We start from the raw sequence: 15592 nt of genomic DNA on the forward strand, positions 1-15592 counted from the left end.
AATTCTTGGAATCATGATGTCTTCTTTTAATACAATGTGAAATTGAGACAACTAACGTTATATGGAGGATATTTACAACTATCTTTCATGTAGTGTGCACCAAAAGTTTTCTTTTCTTTTTTCTCTTCTTTTTTCCCCCTTTTCCTTTTCCTGTTTTGAAAAAGTTATGCTAGCCTCATAAAGTGAGCCAAACAAATTTATCTTTTTTTTTTTTTTTTTTTTTTTTTTTTCAATTGTCTGGATCAACTTGTAAGAATTACTTGGTTGCTGAAAGCTTGGTAGAATTTACCTCTGTAAGTGTGTGGGTTCAGGGAAGTATCCTTGATTACAACATCAATTTTTAAAATGCTCTTTTGTCTCTCCATGTCTTATTTTTTTAGAGTATCCAAAAATTCATCAGTTTTTATATAGATTGTTTTCTAATTTACACATATACAGCTTTCTTAATAGCACTTTAAAATTTTTCTCTTTTTTTCACTTTGTATTTTTTTGTAACTGCGTTTTTCACTCTCTCTTTTACTTTCTCTCTCTGTTCTCCATTGGGGGATGTGTTCTGTCCTTACCATTATTATTTTATTTATTTTGTGTGCGTGTGTGTGTGTGTGTGTGTGTGTGTGTTAGCTCTATTGCCTTTCCCTAAAACTTCTTGAAATAAACGCTTAGCTCATTTGTTCCCAGCCTTTCTTGCTTTCTGATACATGTATTTAAAGTTATGTTTTTTCCTCTAAATATTGTGTTAGCTATAAATATTGTTAATGCTGACATGTACTGTTTATTTTGTACCTTACTATATCCCTTCTCATTGCTAATTATTCTAGGGGTTATGAAGTAATATATTATTTGCCTTCTAAAATTTGATTTTTAGCAATGTTTTTCTTCGTATTTTCTAGCTTTATTGCATTATGATCAGAAAACATCTGTAAGATGTTGATGGTTTAGATTTTTTAGACTTACTTTGCAGAAAAAACATAAATGCAAATGTTCCATGTGCCCTCATAGAAGATAGTATTCTCTCTCTCATGTATAGGTATTTCTGTATAACTAACAACTCAAGCATATAAATTGTATTATTCAGTTAAATGGATCAAGAAATCTGTACATTTACTTATTCTTTATCTGCTTTATCAATTTCTAAAAGAGGTGTATTAAAAATCTTCATTTTCTATCAGTTGTCACTTTATATAATGAGGCTATGTTTAGTATTATGTTCCTTTTTTTTTTTTTTTTTTGCCGTACGCGGGCCTCTTACTGTTGTGGCCTCTCCCGTTGCGGAGCACAGGCTCCGGACATGCAGGCTCAGCGGCCATGGCTCACGGGCCCAGCCGCTCCGCGGCATGTGGGATCTTCCTGGACCGGGGCACGAACCTGAGTCCCCTGCATCGGCAGGTGGACTCTCAACCACTGCACCACCAGGGAAGCCCTGTGATAATATTTGACAGGATTTAAGATTGCTATCACAACTTCTGGTTCATAAAATTTTCTATGTAACTTTTCAATTATTTAGACTCTTTTTGATTCCTTTTGCTTTAAATGTGTCTCTTACGGAAAATGTTATTTTTTTCAAATTGAGACTCTGACTTTAATTGGTGAGCTTGTTTATTAGTGTTATATTAGGATTTCTTTTCATACTATTATTTAATAATTTCTATTTGTTTTACTTTTTTTCTTTCCTATTTTCCATTGGATAGATCAGGCTTTCTTTTGTTGGTTTAAAATTTTACGTATGTATTCTTTAAAAAAAAATTTATTTAGTAACCTGGTTATCTGTTTCTATGGTGCTTGCCTTAATGTACAAATAATACTTACATTTACTTATCCCTAATGACTTTTCTAAAACTCTTATTATGTAAATTTCCATCAAGTTGAAAACAGAAAATAATATAATAAAACCAATGTACCATCATCCTCCTTCATTAGCAACACACTGGCAATATTGTTGTATCTCTAACATCCTCATGCCCACCACACTGCTACTCCCAAGATTATTTTGAAGCAAATCCAGGCTTTCATGTCATTTTATTTTATTTTATTTTATTTTATTTTTTTTTTGTGGTACGCGGGCCTCTCACTGTTGTGGCGTCTCCCGTTGCGGAGCACAGGCTCCGGACGCGCAGGCTCAGCGGCCATGGCTCACGGGCCCAGCCGCTCCACGGCATGTGGGATCTTCCCGGACCGGGGCACGAACCCGTGTCCCCTGCATCGGCAAGCGGACTCTCAACCACTGCGCCACCAGGGAAGCCCTTTCATGTCATTTTACCCATGAAATTTTAGAACTTATCTCTAAAAGATAAGAACTCAAAAAACACAACCACAATGCAATTATCAAGAGCTAAAAGAATCAAATAATTATTTTATGTAGTAAATACTCAGTGTTCATATTTTCCTAGTTGTCTATAATTTTTTTCTTCACAATATGTTTAAATCAGAGTCTAAATCATGTGCTCGCATTTGACTGGTTATAAGTCTCTTATTTTGGCCACACTTCTCTGAGTTGTAGCAGATTCAACATCACAAGGAAGTTAGGCAGAAAAGCAGAATCTTGGGCTCCACATGAGACCTACCAAATCTGAATCTGCATTTTCATAGGAACTCCAGTTGTTAAAAATACATATTAAAACATAACAAACACTGTACAATCAGCCCCTCCTGTTTCTCTCTCCACTTCGTTTTTTAATTGAAGTAAATGGGTCATCTGTTCCACAGACTTTTTAAAAATCAATTTATTTATTTATTTATTTTTGGTTGTGTTGGGTCATCTGTGCTGTGCGTGGGCTTTCTCTAGTTGCGGTGAGTGGGGGCTACTCTTTGTTGTGGTGCGCAGGCTTCTCTTGTTGTGGAGCATGGGCTCTAGGCACGAGGACTTCAGTAACTGTGGCACACGGGCTCAGCAGTTATGGCTTGCAGGCTCTAGAGCACAGGCTCAGGAGTTGTGGCACATGGGCTTAGTTGCTCCGCGGGACGTGGGATCTTCTCGGACCAGGGCTTGAACCTGTGTCTCCTGCATTGGCAGGCGGATTCTTAACCACTGCACCACCAGGGAAGTCCCTCTTGCATAGACTTTTTTAGTTTAGATTTTGATGATTACTCCCTGTGGTATTCTTAATATGTTTTTCTGAACCTCCTATTTTATGTAAATTGATAGATCTGGAGTTTGAATTACATTCAAGTACATGTTTTTTAAAAAGAATTTCATAAGTGACGGTATGTATTTTCGTTTGGAGATACAGTGTCTGATTGTGTCTGTTTTTGTGAAGCTGTCAGCTGAGTTACAGATCACATGGGAAAAGCAGAATAAATTGATTCTTTCACTTTGTTTACCAGTTTTCAAAATATGAAGTTGATCAACAGCATCTGTTTAAAAAGGAACAATGACATTTGTATTTTGTAGTTTTGTTTGCTTTTCTTTCATTCATTTGTTTATTCATTTTGGCATCATTATAAACTCATGGATTTAAACACATTTGATGTATTTCAACACATTTCCATTACTATCCTTATTGATGCTCAAATATTCCCATGTTAGACCAGGTTGGCTTCTCAACCCTTTTGGTTTAAATTTAGTAGGCTTTTGTAACTTCTCTCCTTCTTGGTATGATAAGCTTTCTGGTATGTTAATCTTGTAAACTTTCCTATCCCAAACCACTGGCCATTCTACAACGAATCTGGTGTCTTTGGGTGTGAAATGGTTTCAGGACTACAATCTGAGTATTAGAGAGGCTCAATGATACTATCATTGTTGTCTAACATTAGTGAATCCCCATGAAATACAGGAAAGACCCACAAGTTTTTTGAGAATGTTATACCCCAGAGACAAACTTGGACTGAATGGGATAGAGAGAGGACAAAATGAAAGAAAACTATTGGACTCCTAAAGTTCTACAAGCAGAAAAGAGGCTGATAAAATTACTTGGCTGCAAACATATGCTACCCTTCATAATGAAGGAAGAATGATGATTAGGGAAGAGCTGTTTGGCGGGTAGAGCTGTGGGTCACAGAGGATTATTTCCAGGACTTGAAAGCTAAAGGAGTTTGCCCAGTTGGATTTCAAAGTTGCTTGGGACTGATGACTCCCTTTCTGTCTTTGATTTTCTCCCCTTTCAAATGGGCATATCTATGACTGTTATCTAATGCCTGTACCACTACTGTATTTTGGGAGAGGATGACTTGTCCCTTGAGTTTCACAGGTTCACAAGGGGAGAGGAATTTTTCTACAAAATGGATCATACCTAGGGTCTCACCCATACCTAATATAGATGATGAGATATTTGATTTGAACTCTTGAGACTTAGATGAAATTTTGGATTTGGAAATGCTGTAATGGGTTGAGAGTTTTAGTGATCTTGGCATGGGGGTGAATGTATTTTTGCATATGGGAGGGATATGAATCTTTGGGAGCTAGAGGGAAGACTATAATAAGCTGAATAATAGCCCGTCAAAAATATTCATACCCTAATCCCTAGAACCTGCAATATATTCTCTTAAGTAGTAAAAGGAACTCTGTAGATGTGATTAAGGATCTTGAGATGATGAAATTGTCCTGAATTATGCTGCCAGATCCAATGTAATCACAAGAGTCTTTATAAGAGAAGGCAAGATGACCAGTAGGAGTTGTGACCAAGAGAGCTAAACATTGGAATGATGGAGAAAAGAACCCCCAAACCTAGTTACGCAGGTAGCCTGAAAGAAAGTGGGGGGAAAAGAAGGAAATGTTTCCTCTCCTAGAGACTCTGGAAGTAACCATACTGACACTTTGAATTTAGCTCAGTTAAAGTGATTTTGGACATCTCACCTCTACAACTGTAAGAGGATTAATTTGTGCTTATTTAAGCTACTAAGTTTGTGGTAATTTGTTACAGCAGCAATAGGAATCTAATACATTGTTGATACTGGTCATTGTTTCTAGGACTTTTCATGGCTAGAGCAGAGAATGATGGGTATTTTGTTGTTGTTGTTGTGCCATGCGGGCTTAGTTGCTCTGCGGCATATGGGGTCTTCCCGGACCAGGGCTTGAACCCGTGTCCCCTGAACTGGCAGGCGGATTCTTAACCACTGCACCACCAGGGAAGTGCACAATTTTATTTTTATTTTTTTGAGTTTGTTTTTCTTAATAGATCTTTATTGGAGTATAATTGCTTCACAATATATGTATTTTTAGAATACCAAATACATTATATGTTTGTACTGTTACTTCCAAGTCAAATTCAGAACTACTGGATATTGACTTATCCTCATTAAATTTACACCAGTATTTATTTTCTCCCATGCTGAAAATTTCACTTCTCAGTGACAAAAAAAAAAAAAAAAAGAAAAATTACTCATTTACTCTACCCCAGATTACAAATATACCAGTTGTAGAATGATAATACCATTACTACCACCAAAAATACAATTACCAAAATGGTTTATTCTCAGATTATTTCCCACTGAGAGTGTAAAATGAAATTACTGTGTCTTAAAGTTATTTGGAATAGCTCTTCTCTTCATGATTATGCCACCAACTGGAGACTGAGTTAGCTTCATTTTTTTCATTTTTAGAGTTTTAATGATTTTTGATTGAATTTTATTTTACAGTCATGTAAAATAATTTTATGACTCCAGCACTAAATCTACAAATCTAAGAAGTTTGGCTTCTATCCCTGTTTTTTCCCATTATTCTCTTTCACTTTTATAAGTACATGTTTTTTTAAATCACTAGACAAATGTTATTGATTTATTTTTAAAAATAGCTCAGAGAACACATATTCTTTACCATGCATTAGTAATATAAATAAAAATGTGTGATCATGGAAATTTCAAACATACTAAAATCACACAGAAAAAAAAACTTATGAAGTGCCCTGGACTCACCATCAACCTCACAATTATCTGCCAATGGCTCATGTTTTTCATCTCTACCCACCCCTGACTCATTTTTCCTCCTCTTGTATTATCTTGAAGCAAAATCCCAAATACTAAATTATTGTATCCATGAATATTTTAGCAAGTAAAAGATAAGGAATCTCAAAAAATAAACACAATTATTAAATCAGCAAATATAAAGACTTTAAACTTACAGGTCATCATTTATTTTCAGAATTCTCTTTTTTTGAACTAGAACACAAATAAGGTCCACCTACTGCAATTTTTTCTTTAAAAATATTTTCAATCTACAGGTTCCTTTTTCATTGTTTTTTTTTGTTTGTTTTTGGTGCCATTTTTTTTTCCTTCGGTTGATAAAGCTATATTGGTTGTCCTGTAGATTTTCTGATAGTTGGCATTTTATAGATTGTGTCCCTGTGATGCCATTTAATGTGCTTCCCTGATCAATCTATTCCCCGCAAATGGGTGTTTGGATAAAGGGTCTTGCTAAGACTTCTTCAAAGGTAGTATTTTGTTCTTTAATCAGCAGGCATATACTACATGATTCTTCTTTCTCTGTCTCTGGTGATCAACTCCTAGATCCATTAAGTCACTTAGGGGCTGCAAAATGATACTCAATTCTATCATTACTTTCTTCATATTTAGCAAGAGTTCTTCCATAAAGTAAAACAAACTTCTCATCTACTATTTGGTTACAAGGTGATACTATTTGTATAGAAATGCAGAATACAAAATACTAGCAAACAGAGTCCAACAACACATTAAAAGGATCATACACCATGATCAAGTGGGATTCATCCCAGGGATTCAAGGATTCTTCATATATGCAAATCACTCAGTGTGATACACCATAAAAACAAGTTGAAGATTAAAAACCTTATGATCATATCCATAGATGAAGAAAAAACTTTTGACAAAATTCAACACCCATTTATGATAAAAACTCTCCAGAAAGTGGGCATAGAGGGAACCTACCTCAACATAATAAAGGCCATATACAACAAACCCACAGCAAACATCATTCTAAATGGTGGAAAAACCGAAAGCATTTCATCTAAGATCAGGAAAAAGACAAGGATGTCCACTCTCACCACTATTGTTCAACATAGTTTTAGCAGTCCTAGCCAGGGCAATAAGAGGAGAAGAAGAAATAAAAGGAATACAAATTGGAAAAGAAGAAGTAAAACTGTCACTGTTTGCAGATGACATGTTACTGTACATAGATAATCCTAAAGATGCCACCAGAAAACTACTAGAGCTAATCAATGAATCTGGTAAAGTTGCAGGATACAAAATTAATGCACAGAAATCTCTTGCATTCCTATATGCTAACAGCGAAAGATCAGAAAGAGAAATTAAGGAAACAATCCCATTCACCACTGCAACAAAAAGAATAAAATACTTAGGAATAAACCTACCTAAGGAGGTAAAAGACCTCTTTGCAGAAAACGATAAGACATTGATGAAAGAAATCACAGATGACACAAACAGATGGAGAGATATACCATGTTCTTGGATTGGGAGAATCAATATTGTGAAAATGATTATACTACCCAAAGCAATCTACAGATTCAATGCAATCCCTATCAAGTTACCAACGGCATTTTTTACAGAAGTAGAACAAAAAATCTTAAAATTTGTATGGAGACACAGAAGACCCCGAATAGCCAAAGGAATCTTGAGAAAGAAAAATGGCGCTGGCGGAATCAGGCTCCCTGACTTCAGACTATACTACAAGGCTACAGTAATCAAGACAATATGGTACTGACACAAAAACAGAAATATAGATCAATGGAACAGGATAGAAAGCCCAGAGAGAAACCCACATACCTATGGTCAACTAATCTATGACAAAGGAGGCAAGGATATACAATGGAGAAAAGACAGGCTCTTCAATAAGTTGTGCTGGGAAAACTAGACAGCTACATGTAAAAGAATGAAATTAGAACACTCCCTAACACCATACACACAAAAAAGCTCAAGATGGATTAAAGACCTAAATGTAAGACTGGACACTATAAAACTGTTAGAGGAAAACATAGGAAGAACACTCTTTGACATAAATCACACAAAGATCTTTTTTGACCCACCTCCTAGAGTAATGGAAATAAAAACAAAAATAAACGGGACCTAATGAAACTTAAAAGCTTTTGCACAGCAAAGGATAAACAAGATGAAAAGACAATCCTCAGAATGGGAGAAAATACTTGCAAATGAAGCAACTGACAAAGGATTAATCTCCAAAATATACAAGCAGCTCATTCAGCTCTGTATCAAAAAAACAAACAACCCAATCCAAAAATGGGAAGAAGACCTGAATAGACATTTCTCCAAAGAAGATATACAGATTGCCAACAAACACATGAAAGGATGCTCAACATCACTAATCGTTAGAGAAATGCAAATCAAAACTATAATGAGGTATCACCTCACACCAGTCAGAATGGCCATCATCAAAAAATCTACAAACAATAAATGATGGAGAGGGTGTGGAGAAAAGGGAAACCTCTTGCAGTGTTGGTGGGAATGTAAATTGATAGAGCCACTATGCAGAACAGTATGGAGGTTCCTTAAAGAACTAAAAATAGAACTAATGTATGACCCAGCAATCCCACTACTGGGCATATACCCAGAGAAAACCATAATTCAAAAAGACACATGCACCTCCAATGTTCATTGCAGCACTATTTACAATAGCCAGGACATGGAAGCAACCTAAATGTCCATAGACAGAAGAACAGATAAAGAAGATGTGGCACATATATACAATGGAATACTACTCAGCCATAAAAAGGAATGAAATTGGGTCATTTGTAGAGACATGGATGGACCTAGAGACTGTCTTACAGAGTGAAGTAAGTCAGAAAGAAAAACAAATATCATCTATTAACACATATATGTGGAATATAGAAAAATGGTACAGATGAACCAGTTTGCAAGACAGAAATAGAGACACAGATGTAGCAAACAAAGGTACGGATGCCAAGGGGGGAAAGTGGAGGGTGGTGGTGGTGGTATGAATTGGGAGATTGGGATTGATATATATATAGACTAATATGCATAAAATAGATAACTAATAAGACCCTGCTGTATAAAAATAAATAAATAAAATTTAAAAAAGAAATGCAGGATAAATGTTTTATTTTTATGTACAAGCTTTCAAAAAAATACATGAGGTGTCTGCAGTGTCCAAGTTCTTCAGAGACAGAACCAATAGAGGGTGTATATGTGTGTATAAGCGATTTATTTTAAGGAATTGGCCCACATGATTATGGAAGCTAAGTCCCAAGATCTATAGGGTGACAAACTGGATACCCAGGAGAGCCAGATGTGTAGTTCCAGTCTGAGTCTGAAGCCTGAGACTCAGGAGAGCTGATGGTGTGAGTTACACTCCAAGGGCAGGAGAAGCCTGACACCCCATTACAGCAGTCAGGCAGGTGAAGTTTATTTTTATTCATGGGAGGGTCAGTCTTTTTCTATTCAGGCCTTCAGCTAATTGGATTAGGAAGGACAATCCTCTTTACACAGTCTATGAATCCAAATGTTAATCTCATCCTAAAACACCCTCACAGACATATCCAGAAAAATGTTTGACCAAATATCCAGGAACCCCATAGCCCATTCAAGTTGACACGTAAAATTAACCATATCTTGCCTCCTCAAACAGCAATCTTTTTTTTTCCATTCCTTTTTCATTTTTCTAAAAAAGTCATAGACTCATGGATTTAAATGTATTTGATGTGTTTCTACCCATTGAAATTATTTTCATTATTGATGCTCAAATTGTTCCATTCTTGAACTCTTTAATTTGGCTCCTAAATCATTTTGACACAGTTATAGTTGTGTTTGACAGCTTCCCTCCTTTTATTGTGATATTCACACTTAGCATGTACATTTCTTGCTTTAAATTTGAATCAGTCATTTCTCTAAGGAGCCCTGCTTTTCTTTAGAGTAAAATGCTATTTCAAGGCCATAATCTGGGTGCTAGGGGTGCACATTAATTATTACTTGGTTGATAATTATTTTTAAGTATCTTCCATAGATAAATCTGGGAATATGTAATGAATTCCCATTATTCAAATTCAGAACCACAGAATTTTGTTTTGTGTTTTTTACTAAGCCTTTTTTTATATTACATCTGTATGTTCTCTTTCCTATTATGAGAATCCAAGTTACCAATAGTCCAGGGCCTGATAGAATTAGTCTTTCAAATAATGACTACTTGCTGGATCCTACATTACACACACAACAGTATCAGAAGAACAATACTTGTACTACCACCAGCAGTATGATTATTAAAATAGTGAAAGATTTTCTTTTTCAGTTCTTTTATCCTTATAAATTATTCACTAGCACTGTACAGTCAAATTACTGTGTTTTAAAGTCACTTCAAGCAGTGTGTCTATGTGTGGTAATGCCACTATCTGGATATACATAATTCTTTCATTTTATTTGATTTTAAAAAATAGTTAGTAGAAGTATGACATGAGGAACTACCATGTGATGCGGCAATTGTACTTCTGGGTAAACATCTGAAGGAAAAAAAATCACTGTCCCCAAAATATATCTGCACTCCCACATTCATGGCAACATTATTTACAGTAGCCAAGACATGGAAGTGACCTAAGTGTCCATTTGATAGGTGAATGGATAAAGGCAATGTGATATATGTGTATATATATATGTACGTATTCACACATACACACAGCAATGGCTTGACTGATGGTAAAACTTATGTTTATTTAATTTATGTGAAAGGAAGTATGAATTGTGTTCGGATTCATCTTTTTGCATAGGGGTGTCCAATTATTCTGGAACCATTTGTTGAAAAGAGTATCCTTCCTCTATTGAATTGCATTTGTTTTCTTGTGAAAGATCACTTGGCTATATTTATGTGAGTCTAGCTCTTATCTCTAACCTTCCATTCTGTTCCCTCCATTCCCTTGTAGTTAACTTCTGAAAAAAATTATGTATCCACCCACTTTCTTAAATAAAAGGTAGCCTATTATGTATACTCTTTTAGTCAGTTCACTTTGTTAGAACAAGATGCAACAGACTGGGTGGCTTAATAATAGAAACTTATTTCTCACAGTTCTGGAAACTGAGAAGTCCAAGATCAAGGTGTCAGCCAGTTTGGTTCCTGGTGAAGGCCCTCTTCCCAGTTACGACCTAGCATGTTGGAGGGAGAGCAAGGAAGCAAGATCTCTCTTGTTCTTCTTAAAAAAGCTTTAATCCCATTATGAGGGGATTTAATTACCTCATAATTTAATTATCTCCCAAAGGCTCCATCTTCAACTTAACACACCAAGGTTTAAAGTTTCAACATTTGAATTCTGGGGGGAGACAAACATTCAGTCCATAATACATACTTTACTCCTGTCTAAATGCATTCGTCAGTAACTCCAGTACAGTGTTTAACAGCAGGGGAATTAGTGGCTAGGCTTTTCTTTTCCTGACTTTGGTAGGACAGTCTCTAGTGTTTCCTTATTAAGTAAGATACCAGTTTTTTGATGGATAGATATATAGGTAGGTAGGTAGATAAAACCATGTTAAAAACATCTCCATCAATTCCTATTTTATTGAGTGATTTAAAAATGAATGGATATTGAATTTTGTCAAGTGCCTTCCTTGCGTCTATGAAGATGGGGATATGATTTATATTTCTCCTTTACTTGATTCTAATGATGAATTATACTAACAGTTTCCTAATGTTGAAACACACATGTATTCCTTGAGTTAACCCTACTTACTCATACTAATCATATGCTTTAATGTGTTGTTGGAGTCTAATGACTGATAATATATAATTTATATTAAAATTCTGTAGCATTATTTATAAATGAGATGAGTCTGTATTTTTTATGGTGAAATCTTTGTCAGGTTTTTGTATCATGTTATAATTGTTTCATAAAAGCAGAACTGGTTCTACCAGTTCTCTCCTATGAAATCTTCTGTGCCTAGTGCTTTTGGATCTCATTAACTACTATTTTTATTTCTTCAGTGGAAAATGATCTGTTTAGACTCTTTGTCTCCACTGGGGTTATTTTTGGTAAGTTGCAGTTTTCTAAGAAAACTATTCATTTTATATTGATTTCTTGAACACATATCTTCCCTTCAAGAGATAAATACTCTCTCATGTATTGTTTCTTCTTTTGTTGATTGTTTTGGAATTTTAGCTCCAGCTTGTTTTAGATGTATTTTTATTTATGTTATCCTTACTTTTTAAGACAGCAATATATTTAAAAAATGATTTGGCTATATTTATTTCCCAATATCTTCAATTATACCCCTGGGTTTAGCTCTATTCTTGTTTGAGTACTTTCCCTTAGAGGGGTTTGAAGTCAGACTTTTGCAAACCTCATGAGGTCTGTTAAGTCCAAGGATTTTTTTTAAATCAGATTTAAATGACAAATTGGCAAATATGAAATTTTATAATCACAGACATTTTCTTTCTACAGCTTAGAAGTAATAGAATATTGTCTTCTTGCTTCTCTTCAGTGTAATTCTTCTTTTAAAATATATTTGCTCTTTCACTTTGGAAGCATTTAGAATTTTTTTTGGATGTTATTATATTTTACTAAAATATGTCTAGGTATAGGATTTTACCTATTGTGCTCTATAAAGACCTCTTTTCAATTTTCATCTTTCTTTAAATTGGGCAAATTTATTTTCCTTATTTTATCATTTTATATTTCTTCCTCTGTATTTTAAAACATACCATCGAGTACTGCTATTATCTATATATTTTTGCTTCTATTTCTATTCTCCAGAAGTCTTTTTCTTTATATGGCCCATCATTATCTTTTCCTGATGCCTTTAGGGAAAATTCCTCAACCTGATAGTTCAGCTCACTAATTAATTTTACAAATTGGTGTTCTATATTCACCTATCATATTTTTCACACCTTGTATTTCACCTTAACTTTTCTTTCTTCTTGGTACTACATAACACTACCAATATCCTCTATTCTCTATTCAACAATATTTGTTATGCTTATTTGGATTATCCCAACAGTTTTCTTCATAGAGTTATTGTTCAGTTTATTATCTTTATTTTATAACTTGTATCCCTCAGCTCTCTGAAGTCATGCTTCCCTGAGGATAACAGCTGTGAAGGGGTTTTAAACATTTTTGACCTTATTCTACAGTAAGAAATATTTTCTATATATATATATGACCCATTTGATATATATTTACAAAATGATATTAGTAAACATATTTTATACATATTATAATAATATTTGCTTCATGATGAGCAATGTACTCTGATATTTCTGGTCAACTTGATTTTATTGAAAAATACTAGTTATTAGTCAGTATATTGATTTAATCATCCGCTAATAGGTCAACACCTACAGTTTGAAAACTCTGTGATGTGGGAGGGCAGGACTGAAAGTCAGGCAATGGTTAAGAAGGAGGGATAAGAGGAGTAAGTCCTAGAGTCCCAGGCACCACAGGATCTCTCAGATTAATTTAGTTTGCTCCACTCCATTGGGCAATAGCTCTGTGTTAGCATTCACTTCTGAACTCTTAGGCGGGAGCAGTGCTATGAGGTGGCAGTCCCTTTGGTTTATATTATACATTTCCTTCCCTGGTGTTTGGTAGAGAAGAGGCTGGATCAATGAATATCCAAGGGTGACTGGTCAGTTTACACCTAAATCAGCTCCTCACCCTCAAAAGGCTGCTCTAAGAATAGCCACACCCATGGGCTTTGGTGGTTACTGTTGATTTCTGATGCAAATGAGGAAGCAATGATTATCACAAGGCCATGAGGGATGAGACTAGAGCAGAGCTTAAAAAATCTGCCCCAATCTGTACTTCATTGCCGCTCTCAGGCTGCCTTGGTCCTAAGGGGATTCCCAGCTCCTCCCAGACCAATTCATAGCAGCCTTCACTCTCCTGGGATTTCTCTTAGTTTTTATGTTATTTTCTCAGATCAATAGTTCTTTTCCTTCCACAGTTTCCCCAGGCTGGGGGGGGGGGTTATGTTTGGGGAAACCCAGCAGCCCTGTGTTAGGTCTTTCCAGGAATCTTCAAAATTTAAGGCTCAAAAATCATCCTTTTTCAACATGAAGTCCTCATTGATCAATCTGAGATGAGTCTACCTCAGAATACAAATCAGGGTGATAGAAAGATTTATAATTTTACTTTTGTCCAGACTGCCATTGTATTTAATTCTCCTGGGCTGCCCGGGTAGCACTCGTTCTTACACGTTCCAGGTTAGGCTTCATTGATGCATTTTGAAAGTGTCTGTACAACCAAAATCAAAGGAGAAATTTCAGTCAGTAATGCACTGAGAATGCGATCAATCAGAATAGCTCAGGGAGAACAAACTTTGCATTTGTCTGAATCATGTGGCTCATTAAACACAATTCAGGTCACTGCTTTTTCCAGGGATACATTATGGCCCATATGTGGAGATGAGCATACACGAGGGTTATCCAACAAGCACAAGGGGTGGGCCTCTGATTCTAGAGTATGACACGAAGAACTCCAAAAATTGCTTGTCTCCAAAAGGACCTCTATACCTGCTCTGACCTTGTCTTCAGGTTAGTCTTAAATTCTCCATCCTGGCTTAAATTTTGTTATTTATAATTCCTTTGAGTCAAACGACAAAGACCAAAGAATTATTTCTGAACCCCAGTGATAAAAGCTCTTTCAGACAGTGGCACACATTATGGTATCAATGTTGGGTTGATTAGTGATCACCTCTCCACTCCAGTTAAACAGGTAAGCTCTTCTACATCTGACTTCATCGTTTTTCTCCACAAAGATTTCTGTTAGTTTTTTTGTTTTTTTTGCGTTACGCGGGCCTCTCACTGTTGTGGCCTCTCCCGTTGTGGAGCACAGGCTCCGGACGCGCAGGCTCAGCGGCCATGGCTCACGGACCCAGCCGCTCCGCGACATGTGGGATCTTCCCGGACCGGGGCATGAACCCGTGTCCCCTGCATCGGCAGGCGGACTCTCAACCACTGCGCCACCAGGGAAGCCCCTTCTGTTAGTTTTAACTTCTAAGTTTCTCTAGAATCCACAAACTTCACCTCAGCTACCACCACCCTAGGCATCTCTCACTGGATATCTCCTACTGCCTTCTGACTAGTCTCCTGGTTTCAATCTTGTCTTTAATCGTTTCTCAACATGGCAGCCATCATCTTTTCACCATGTCAGTACTACTCTGAAACTCTACAAAGTTGCCCAATTGCCTGTAGAGGGGTTTGCAAATGTTTTCCCCACTAAAACATAACCAAGAAATACAATGCAATTCCATTAGTGTCAGCAACTAAGGCAGCTGATCTCATGATCTCATTGCATAAAAACTGGATGGGGGAATATATAGGCACCTATCTGAATTTCTGGAATGAGAAGCACATTTTTATGACTTTGTAGGTATTCAGTAAACATTTCTTGAGTGCGTGGATGAATTAGACACAAGAAAGGTAAATTTGGTAGCAAGAAGCAGTTTGAAGATAAGTTCATAGCATAGAATTCTGTGAGTGGAGTGCAGGAGAGAATACTGGGAACATATGAAAACTTAGTTTTGTGTGTGCATGTGTGTGCACTCACACACGTGCACATATGAGATAAAATGTGCTTTTCATGTAGTAGGCCCTCTAGCAATAGTTGTGCGATAGGAAGCTTTTAAGGGTAAAACTGTAATACAATTTTGCTTGTGTCAACCTAGATTCTTGGCTAGATTTTGGGACCCACTGTTAATAAATAAAAAATTCAAATTC

Source organism: Kogia breviceps, chromosome 2 (genome assembly GCF_026419965.1).
Source record: "Kogia breviceps isolate mKogBre1 chromosome 2, mKogBre1 haplotype 1, whole genome shotgun sequence".
Classification (NCBI taxonomy): Eukaryota; Metazoa; Chordata; class Mammalia; order Artiodactyla; family Physeteridae; genus Kogia; species Kogia breviceps.